The sequence below is a fragment of the Miscanthus floridulus genome, chromosome 4 (assembly GCF_019320115.1).
Source record: "Miscanthus floridulus cultivar M001 chromosome 4, ASM1932011v1, whole genome shotgun sequence".
Lineage (NCBI taxonomy): Eukaryota > Viridiplantae > Streptophyta > Magnoliopsida > Poales > Poaceae > Miscanthus > Miscanthus floridulus.
The window spans coordinates 70,242,327-70,254,415 of record NC_089583.1 but is presented as its reverse complement, the minus strand read 5'-3'; the positions used below and the strand labels follow the sequence as shown (position 1 = coordinate 70,254,415).

General features: G+C 42.9%; 1 pseudogene; it reads right to left on the bottom strand.

The window, feature by feature from the left end:
* Positions 1 to 6,381: 6,381 nt before the first annotated feature.
* LOC136551674 (zinc finger CCCH domain-containing protein 59-like) lies at positions 6,382 to 11,469 on the bottom strand (annotated as a pseudogene).
* Positions 11,470 to 12,089: the final 620 nt, after the last annotated feature.

Below are 12,089 nucleotides of genomic sequence, written 5' to 3'. Positions count from 1 at the left end.
GACGTCAGCAGCTCGACAATGGCATTTTTTATTTCTATAGTGCAAGGCTACTGACGTTACACTAAAAATCAACAATCGTTTGGCTTGTGCTTGTCGTATACGATCGTAAATTTCTAGCCGAAACAGTATTTTTCTCTCACACAAACCAGCCAGCAATACTTTTTCATGAACCAGCAACGATACGAACCAGCCAACCGAACAGGGTGCAATACGGTCCAGCATCTATTGAACTTAGTACGTATATAAATAAAAACCCTAAACCAGCCACCTTACCCACTCCATCATTCAAGGCCGCCAGACTCCCATCTACTTCCCCCCTTTTTTTTCTCTCCCAATCGTCGTCCTTTTCTTTCCCCCTTACGCTCGCCTCCCTCAAATTCCTCCAACCCTGTGCCAACACTACCACAAAAATGGTACAAAGGAGACACGGACCATTAGAGAGCATGTTCGCTTGTTGGTTTCGGTCAGCCTAAACCAGACAGCCAACAATATTTTTCTCTCACAATAAACCAGCACCAGCCAGCCCAAACCAGCCCAGAAACCAACCAACGAATAGGCCGAGAGACAATAAATTAAAACGTCTCTGATGATACAGTAGTATTGGTTCTATGATAACACGTCACTGATAATAGGTATATTAGTAACAGGTAATAAAAAAACCCGTCACTAATGATTTGGTTCAGAACTTGGGGACAGATTTTTTAAAAAGTCATATCTGATATTCCTACAATCATAGACGGGGTTACAGAAACTGATGATTAAAACCCGTCACGGTTGTTGGATTAAAAGGGGCGGATGTTGGAAACTCAAAGAAGGAGCAGCTCCTGACCGTCCTTCCATAGGCCGGTGATTGTAACAACAGGGAAGGAGGAAGTTTTGGTGCGGCCACTTGTGAAGCTAACCTTCCGTTCCGAAGAATGGTGAAGGAGGACCAGTGTGCCCCAATAATAAAGAATGCTTGGAAGCTCTGTGGTAATAGAAGGGATGGCACTGTCAAGGAGGCAGTAGCGGGGGTGGCATGGGATTTATGGGACTGGAGCCGTAATATTCTAGGGGATTTGGAGAAGAGAATTAATAAAAAAATAAATAAAAAAGGAGTTCGAGGCGTGACAGTGGGGAACCTAAATGATGAAAATGTAGCAAAGGAGCAAAAACTGAAGTACAAATTAGAGAAGCTTGAAGAGAAAAATGATATCTATTGGCACCACTGCGCACATGCTCATTGGTTGAAAGGGGGTGACCGGAATACGAAGTTCTTCCATGAACAGGCATCGGAGAGGAGAAGAAGTAGAATTAGGAAATTGGTGGAGGATGGGGGTGTGGTGACTGAGAATAGAGAAGTACAGCGGTTGATTTCTAGCTACTACTACAAAAGTTTGTTTCAATCCCATGCAGGAACCAGTTACAATGAAATACCCCAACATCTCCAACCACATATACCCCTGAGAAGAATCATATACAGGGGGCGCCTAAATGCCGACCCGGGTGGCAGCAACCACCTCCGCCGACCTCGTGGGCAAGCTAGTCTAGCACCACGGCCTCCTAAGCGCTCGGCGAACCACAAGTCGGTGCTCAGCGCATGCATGCTAAACATAGAAAAGAAACATGCCTATCTATCCTGCAACTACCCTGCACAAGGATTACTAACAGAGACGAAGCTCAAAACAGCAAAAGGATACCAGTAATCCAGCATTTTCAGTCTTCTTGACTGCCTCGTACTGCAGCATATTCAATCGTCCTCCACATATCCCTTGAGCAGTCCCTCTCTGTCTTGCTACCACAAATCAATTTTCATCGAACTCGTTACAGCTTACATGAATCAGCATGGCTTGACTTGTCGGGTGCCGACTGATTGCATCTCTGCAAGCAGCCTCTATTTTGGATCCGTGATCATATTTGGCAAGTATTTCCACGGTGATCTCGATCTCTACAAGGCTAGCAAGGTTCTCCATGCCACCAACTGGACTGCCCTCTTGCAGTTGGATTGCACCTTGTCCACGAGCATCAAGTCGTATGTCCAGTCTCTGTAGCCGTGGCATTGCGGCTGGCTCGAACTTCAGGCATGAAAGCTCACAAGAGAATTCGAAACGCTTCAGGCTAGAGAATGTGTTTGGGTGGATAATGATGTTCTTCTCTGGGATTGTTTCAGCATCTAACACGAGGTAGATGAGGCAGAGTACCTGGATGTCATCGCTCCGGAGCTCTTGGACTTCTAGTCGATACAGATAGGCCAACCTGTCAGCATGTGCCATCCAATTTGGGACCTTGGGCATTATTACGCCGCACAAGGCAAGTTTCTGCAGATGCCGTGAACGTGCCAAGCAATTACTCCAAAATTGAGCTGAGGGAGCCCTGGCACCTGATGGAACCACAAAATTCAGAGAGTGAAGGTTGCTGTTCCCAAGCTTGTCAAAAGAGGAAGCAGGCCCAGGATTGTCTCTAGATTATTTTCTACGGCACCTGGCCTAGAGTAATCGTATATCACCGAGAGCTTCTCAAGATTGGTCAACACGCCAAGATCTCTGATGCACTCTATGGAATTAGTCCCAACATCGAAACAGAACAGATTACGCAAGTTGCACAACTTACTAAGCCCATTTTTGAACGCTACATTTTCTGGTAAACTGAGATGCCTTTGAGATGACAAAGAACTAAAATCCAATAGTTGTTCACTAGGAACATCGAACCATGGCTGGGACGTATCTAGGGTCATCAAATGCTTTAATTTGCCAAATTTCTTTGGCAGCTCAGCATGAAAGCCCCGAACCCTTAGATACCTTAGCAGAAAAAGGTGATTTATAGCAGTCAAATCAAGGCACATAGGCTTCGTAGAATAGCTATGTTGCACGTCCAAAACTCTCAAAAGCTCAAATTTCGAAAGTGGAGGCATACAGTCAACCGCAGGGAAGAAATTATATGATCGAACTTGTGATGCACTCATACTCTCGACTGTCAGGGCCATATATCTGTTATGAAACTGATGGCTGATGCGGCGAACTAGTGATGCTCCATTCATGGAAAACTTCCTATCAATTATAGTGATGAAGTTTGCCTCTTTGCACTTAGATACAATAAGCTCAAGCATTAGGTCGTGAACTTGACAAGCCCACACCTCATCAAAATCATCTTCATCAAAACAAGGCTGGATCATACTTCTGTCGATGAGTTCATTGAAACAGTTCTCAGCAGCTTCCTCTAGATCTAAACCATGCTTTTCCCTAACAAATCCTTCAGCTATCCATTTTCACACCAAATCTTCTTTGGGGATTTTATAATCTTCAGGATATTGGCCAAGCTATAGCAAGCATGTCTTGAGCTCATGGGATAGGTCATTGTAGCTAAGACTTAACACATGCCTCATCCATTCCAGTGTAGGATTCGTGTCCAATTGGGAACCCATTGAATTATGTATCTTCTCCCATATCTCGACATGCATGTGGTTAGCCAAAAGGCTGGCAATGCTAGTAATTGCCAATGGTACCCCCTTACATTTCTTTAACATGTCATCTGAAATCTTCGTGAATTGCTTGGGACAACTATCTTCTGTGTCAAATAACCTTTTGAAAAACAACCTTCTTGAGTGAAGCTCATTAAGGGGTTGCATCTGGTATACATGGCCTTGACTGGGGAAGCAAAAGGCTGTACCAACGTCTTGAATACGTGTGGTAGTTATCACTCTGCTGGCATTGTTATTTTCCACAAAAGCGCACTCAATAGTGCGCCAATCCTTGATGCTCCATAAGTCATCAATTATGACAAAGTACCTGCAAAGCAACTTCTGTGTCAATCCTGTTTGCATCACAATACAACAGCAACAACAACATAGCCTTTCAGTCCAACATAGCCCGTTTGCATCACAATATGATAAAATAAATATGAGTAATAATATCTCACTTAAATAAGAAGGAAATGTATGCCTTTTCATTGATTCAACTATCATTTTGATATTTGTTAGTAGCTGAGCAAAAAGTCATTTTGAGGGAGAACAAATTGAAATAGCAGGTATCATGCCCAAATAGCTTTTAGGAGCTATGTGTGTGGCAATACACTATTAAAATGTTTCTTGAGTATTTTTTTTCTAAATAGCCAGTGATCGTTGGTCCTTTTAAAATTTTCTTAGTATAACTAAGACATCTTCTGGAAGTCTTTAGTAAGTGGCCAATAGTTCTTAGATGAAAATTGTTGGCTACTGATTCTTTGTTTCCAATTTATATGGTCCTCGAGGAACATATATAGATTCACTACCAAAAAAAAAAGAATTTCTAGAGGCAGTAAAAAAATAGGAATGCACAACCATATCTACGCAAGGTTCTCCATATCTATAAATAAGACATTTGTAGGGGCAGCTACACAACTTTAATTGCAAACATATACATAAATCTAAAATATGCATAATCGGAATATACAAGACGAGGCATCCAAATTAGACAACAGTAGTCCACCATGTGCAAGGCCCTTAAATTTCTTCAAAAAACAAACAAAACCTAGATATATTTTCTTTAGTAGTAAATTTATGTGAAAACTAAAAATTTATCCTAAACTTTGAATGTACAAAATGTAAGGTTACTACACTGAAGTATACACACATATATATAGCCAACCTGCTGATCCACCTATCAATGTAGCACGACATTAATACTGAGAGGGAAATTATATAGAAAGACTATTCCTAGAAAAACCAGAAAAGTAAAGTTCCATAAAAATCAGTTAAATATAAAAATAAATATCTCTTTGAAAAAATATGAAATATGAACTCCAAGTATTTAATTTTTATGATGTTATTAAATAATGATTTCAATTTTTTGGCAACGCTCATGCTTGGCACTTTTTAAATGAATTAAACTTACTTTGCTCAGTGAATAAACATGATAGCTATTGATAAGCTTCAGAAATAGCACATGCATATTGATAAGTTTACCATAAATTCCAGATAAAAACATACCTCTTAGTCGTGAGACTTTCTCTAAGGATCTCGATAAGCTTTTGGACATCATCTCCCATTTCCATATCACTATATCCAACTTCGAAGAGTATGTCCTTCAGAATCTTTGGCGTGTGAGGAGTTCTAGAGACTGTAACGAACGCGCTGCATTCAAACTCATTCTTGATTTTGGAGTGAACTTGGTTTGCAAGTGTTGTCTTACCGAGGCCACCAAAACCCACGATGGACAACACTTGAAGTCGTCCAGAATGACGGTCACCTTCTTCCATCAACCGTTTGATGATCTCCTCCCGTGGGCCATCAATGCCCACCAGTGGTGGAGCTAGAGAAAATTCAAAGGGGGGTGCGCTTGCCTTGTGAGTACGTAGACTTTTATTTTGAGGGTGTGAATATGATGAAAAATTAGCTATAATCACTGTTTTCTGTTTTTGGGTGGGTACAGCTGCACCCACTAATGACAATATAGATCCGCCCATGATGCCCACAAGCCTCTTTGCATCCTCATACATTGCACGTAGCCTTGGGTCAACTTCCACCACTCTAGGCTCTAACACAGACTCATCTATCTTGTATCTACCTCGGCTCTCACTCTGCTCCACGACACGAGCTTTGAGCTCTTGAATCTTGCTGGCAATCTGATGGTGCACTCGCAACTTCCTAATCTTGCGTGCAGTCATGTGAAACAAGCCATCCTTGCCGACGTCTCCCTCGCCAAGCTGGTGCATGAAGATGTCAAAGCAATCCTCGATGCCATAGGCCATCTCACGGACCTTGTCCCTCCACACCTTTTTTCTGGCAATCGAGCTTATCCATGCCTGCTAGCTTCTCCAATGCTGCATTCATCTCAGTCAACTCATCGCTGAGGAACTTGATATCCCTTCGGACCCCCTTGAGGTTCTTGTACTGATCACTAAGCAGCAGCGAGATCTTGGAGAGGAGTGAGCTCGTCACCCCAGTCGCAGCGGTCACTATAATGCCCGCCATCTCAACCACCTATATCTAGCTCCCCTTTGTGTGGTTTGGGTGGTTTGTGCTCTGTGATTTGAGTGGCAGCGACGACAATGGTGTTAGGTGGTTTGAGTGAAATGGGCATAACGGTGGTTCTTAATGATGCAGGAATCAGAATTGGCTTCTGTTCTTGAGATCCACGTACACCCACGTGAGAGTGAGATCGCCTCTCTATTGCTTAGTTTTCTCTTGCTTAACAAATGTTAATTAACACCTCTCTTGCTTAGGATTCCCTGTGAACTGCCACCCTTATAATAAATTCAACAACTGACGGGTGCAATGAAATGGTGGTGGTGCTTATCCCAAAAGTGCCACTAACTGGAGAGAATAAAGTACTTACGGCCGACTGGCTTGTGCACTGTTATATTACAAGATAGCATCCATGGTGATGTCCAACAGGCTGAAGCAGGTCTAATCCGAAATCATCTCGCTGAACCAAAGTGCGTTCGTCCCGGGACGCTTAATAACAGACAAGTATCATGCTCGCACATGCGTTTATATAAAACAGAAATTGCCACATTGGAAAATGTTACATTCTAGTGCTTCATATAATGTCCATCTCTCAGGCATACAGATGTGACCTCAAAATTAGGCTACAAATTGCAAACGTGGGTTTCCATTTTCTACCCAGTAAGGAAAACTCCATGCAAAACACAAGCACAGGCGCACAAGCATGGTTTTCACTCTAGGGCGTACCCAGTGCAGAGAGCTCCCGCTCTGTGCGGGGTCTGGGGAAGGGTGTTAATGGCAAGCCTTACCCTCGCCGGTGCAATGCGAGGAGACCGCGACATGAACCCAGGACCTTCCGGTCACAGGCGGTAAAACTCTACCGCTTGCACCAGGCCCGCCCTTCCATGGTTTTCACTCTGCGGGATCAAATTCGCGGAAACCTTGTTTGAAATCGTCCACCATTCCAATCTCTTCTTCCTTTGAAATCTTGCAGTTCCTCCAATCTGCGCGATCCGCCACGCTTAGCAGTCCCGCTAACACCTGTGGCCATGAGAAGGGAAGACAGCCAGCTGTTTAGTTTACTGCAGTTTCACTACTCCCTCCCCGATTTCAACTAGTTTGTCGTTTCAAGCTAAAAATGGGCCAACGATGATCATGTCATACCTCGCGTCCAAACTGCACAGGGAACTTCTCGTTACTGTCGACCATGTGCAAGAGAATTCTACCTTCCGGGAGCTCAACATAAAACAGGCCTGATTTGCTTTCACACTGAGACATCAATGATTCTCTAGCTGTTTTTGCACCACCTGTAAAAACAAACCAGACATCAATGGTAACAGAAATGTAATGCACCTATCATTTACTCAGGGCCAAAGCATCATAAGTAATGAAATTGAATCGATATAACTTCATGGAAGATTATAAAAGCATAGCTTTCCATGAAAAACAAAAAACTTTCTTTGAACGAGCTAACACATTTCAAAGCTAGTTCTGGTCATTGCTAAATAAACAGAAGTTCAATCTGATCAAATCACCAACAGAGAATATCGAAGCAACTGGTCATTGTACTTCATAGTCCAACAAAGAATATAATAGTTTGAACCTTTACTCCTGTGAGCATCGACAATGAAGGCTATCTTAACTCTTGACATCATGTATCACAGTAATACATCAGCATGACATACTAAATAATGTTGAACAAGTATAAGATTAAATTATCAACCATGTGTGACAAGCAATATGTGTTATGTTTCAGAAAATCGCAAATTTTGACTACTATGTAATCAAGAGCATATTTCTTCCCTACTGCATGTGGTCATGTATTTTCTTTTGTTTAATCAAACCACCAAAAGGCGGAAGCAAAAAAATGCATAAAGAGTCACCTGGATTCACCATAGAGAATTCAAATCCCAGTTTTTTTGCTGCTAGATGAAATATATTATTAACAGCGTCTGTTTTAGGGAATGGTACAGGAACAACCAACAACAACAACAACAACAAAGCCTATGCAAGAAATTTGGGAGGATTACCATGTACCATAATCATGGCAAAGATTCTGCACAGATGTAAGTTTCATATCAGGTTAGAAGCATCCATACCTGCAGGTTTGCATGGTGGGAGCGCGGTGAAACCCACTCAAAGTAGACTGCAGTCTTTCCTTGCTTCTCAAAGTACTTACCCAGAGCAATCTTATATCTCCCAAGTTCTGCCTCTGCTTCTGGAGGCATCATCAATGTATTGGGGCAGTGTTCGACGAGAATCATTAGAACATGATTTGGAACAAGTGGCCCCTTTGCAAGTGTGCAGTAGTAACCTTCTCAGGTGCTAATGACAAGATGTGACTCAACATCTGGACTTGACAAGCAGAACCAGCAACTGCTCTCGACACGTCTTCTTTCACTGGAGTTTGAAAAATATAGAATGAGGTAAATACCAGCACAAAAGGCATGCCTACTGCCTACAGAGTCAGACTGACAGAAAGAGAGAGATCTGTACTGCTTTTCTCACCTACGAGGTCTTGCATCTCTTAGAGCAGTCTCCCCTGAAAGGCTGTGAACAAACTTGCACTCTGGGCCCCTCTCACATTTCCCTTTGTTTAGAAAATCAAAACAGACATTTCTCTGATAATGCTCCAGTGCCCCATCATCATGCCTATAATTGCATTTACTCCCTCGTTGACAGGGTCCTGAGGATGTAAATTTGAAACACAATCCACCCTGATCAGCTTCCCCATGTCTTTGCCGCTTGACATCATAACGCCAATATTGCGAATCAATGTTCTCAGCTGGACGTTTTGGTGCTTCTTCAATAGGAACTGATTTTGATGGACCAACATATGGTGACAAAGTAGCATTTGGAGGCTTGGCATGGATATCAGCACTGGACATGACAGATGCTGGAGTAGGAGAAATCGCATGAATAAATTTCTGAAAAGTATATGCAATAAGGAGTACACAATTAATGACTTAAATTGCTAGGTAATTACAATGTATCACTGAAGCAGCACATTTGAAGTAGAATTTTTTGGCTAGTAGGTACTCCGTAACATATAACTGGAAAGCAATTAGTGCTTTGACACATGTACTGAATTAGTGATAATAAGAATGCCTGAATGATTTTTATAGCTTGGAAGGAACAAGGAAAGTATTGAAACATACCCCGTCCAGTCATAAATAAGTGACGTTTCGGGTTGTGTGCAGTCTACTATTTCAAAATTTGATTCAAAATTACCTTTTTATGTGTTGAATTTGGATATATTTGAAAATGATATGAGTAGGTTTGTCTTGAAAAGCAGTTTCAAAACAGATACTTTTGTTGTGCTTTATAAATACATTACAAAAAAAAAATAGTAGTCAAAATTGCATTCTGGGGACCATGCCCATGTCCAAATCACTTGTGACTGGATAGAGTAGTGTACAAATTACGATAGAGGATAAAAAGGTAGTATAAACATGAACGAACAGGTTTTTCTTTCTTTTTTGAACAAGAAGTTGGTTTGATCTGTATATAAATACCTGCTTCTCTTTGTTTCCAACATTAGCAAGTCCAATAAAGCGGGTAACATGGGCAGGAGAATCATTGACATATGGTTCCCTTGAATAAAAGACACCTTTAGTACCAGCAATGTGATATCTGCATGAACCAAACGATGTCACAAATCTGGATCAGCATTCATTCTGTCTTCTGCTACATAATGCACAAACCACTGATCTGGTTAAGTTAGTAGTCAGCATTACAGCTGTACAGAAGCTGCATGTTAATGCTTTAAGTTGACTTTCTCAATAATCATTTTCTTTTTGTGTATAAACTATGGAGTAAGAACCAAACCTTGGCATAATCTCAGCAACCAATTCAGCAACAATAGGATCATACCCATTAGGATCCAAAATCTGATTAGGCACATTGGAAGTGTCAGCCCCACTGACCACTCCAGTGGGCCATTCGTTAGTGCAATCTCATTACTGTCAAGGGAACCCAAGTTTGACTCATCCAGAATAGATGCGAACGCAAAGCAACTCAATATTAATACTAGCAGGCAGTGGAAGGAACAGTAATAAAAAGAAAGAAAGGATATGTCAAGAACAAATTGACAATCCCTGGCTCTTCTGCAAGAGCCCGCAGGGCATCCACGTCATCCTGGCTGTAGCAGCCAGGCCCTCCTAGTCCCTTTCTTCCTGACAAATAAACCACCGACAAACCTACAAACAGGAAACATTATGTATGGATGTGCTAGAGGAAAGGTGAGACTAGTTCACATTGAGCCTTTCAGGCATCACTACACATTGTTCAATGAAGTTCCATATCACTTTTAAGGATGTATGTCCTAGTACACGAATAGGTTTTAGTATTTTGAACCACGAGAGGCGACTCCTGCTTTTGTTGCATGAGTGTGATATAGTGCAACACTCGATTAACTCCACAGTGCTCTATGTCAAAAAAAATCTAGCCGGTAGCAATTTTTTTGGTCTTGTATAATGAAATCAATTTGACTCATCCAGAAGCGTCTGGTGTCCTATGTGACAAAAGGGTACCACAAAAGCTAAAAGGCAAGTTTTATAGGACGGTGATTAGACCTGCTATGTTGTATGGTGCAGAATATTGGCCTACGAAAAGACGACATATTCAACAGCTAAGTGTCGCGGAAATACGTATGTTGCGTTGGATTTGCGGTCATACAAGAAGGGATCGAGTTCGGAACGATGATATACGTGAGAGATTAGGGGTAGCGCCAATTGAAGAAAAGCTTGGCCAACACCGATTGAGATGGTTTGGACATGTGCAACGGAGACCTCCAGATGCACCGGTGCGTAGTGGAATCCTAAGTCAGGATAGTAACGTGAAGAGAGGCAGAGGAAGACCGAAGTTGACTTGGGTAGAGGCAATAAAAGGAGACTTGAAAGGATGGAATATACCAAAGACTTAGCCTTAGATAGGAGTGCTTGGAAGACAGCTATTCACGTGCCTGAACCTTGATTGCTTCTGTTGGGTTTCAACTCTAGCCTACCCTAACTTGTTTGGGACTTAAAGGCTTTGTTGTTGTTGTTGTTGTTGTTGTAGTATAATGAAATCAATTAGCAGCAGAGCAGACTAGCCAGAAAACACACCGTGGAGGGTGAAGCGGTTGCTTCCCCTTAGCCAGAAGAGGTTGGGGCAAATATCGATGCCGCCGGGTGCGAACCCGCGAGCGCCAGCGGCGGCCTTCAACAGCAGCCGCGGCGCCGAGGGGCCGTAGTCGCCGGTGAAGTAGGTCGGGATGGGCACGGAAGCGAGCCCCTCGATGCAGTCGGCGACGTCCCCCGGTGCGCCCTCGGCATCCCCCTCGGGGGAGAAGAACTGCCCCACGCAGAGCAGCGCGTGGAATGGCCCCGTCGACTGGTTCACCTGCGGGCGGGCAGCGCACGGTGTCACGGACCGGCGGCACCGGCGAGAGGAGGAAGAGAGAATGGTAGGTAGAGGGGGTAGCTACCGATTTGACGCGCTTGAAGAGCTGATGGAGTCGGCCGTGGACGTCGCCGGAGAGGACAGAGGAGGATGCGCGGCGGCGACGGGGCCGGCGGGGTGGCGGCCATTGGGGCTGGGTTTTGGACTTTTGGGCACGACGAAGGGGACGCAGTGAGAAACTTCGGATCTACAAGTCCTTTGGGCCAGTCTCTTTGTGTGCTTACTCTTATTGGGCCAGGCTTCCGACATTGTGCACCCAAATTTGATTCGGCCCACACCATAGGCTTTTCTTTTTCAAGAAAAAAAAAGTACCATTGTACAATAGACATCGAATTTTCGTAGTACTCCTTAATTTCTTGAAAAAAGTACTATTGCATGCAAAATAATTTCTACTGAATGAAAAGAACAAAATTATGGAGTTCACCGCATAAGTCTTTATGACACAGAGTACTTTTCACCAGGTCTCTAAGTCGTAGCAGCTGGATTTCTCTCTATCGATTGAAGCACTGACGTGCGGCTTAACAAAATTAACGAAACTAGGATTACTTTTAATTTCAAAAGCTAACATAAAATAAGATTTGATCAATCAAAGATGAAAGAATAAAAGAACCCGATGCTTCATTGAAGAGAATACTTTTTCACCTTACTAACCTTGCGCTCTTCCGGTACGGCCGGGAAGGAGTCGTGTCGGCCGCAGCTAGCGGAAGCACAAGACCTCTTCCTGGTTTATCATTTGTATAATATATTA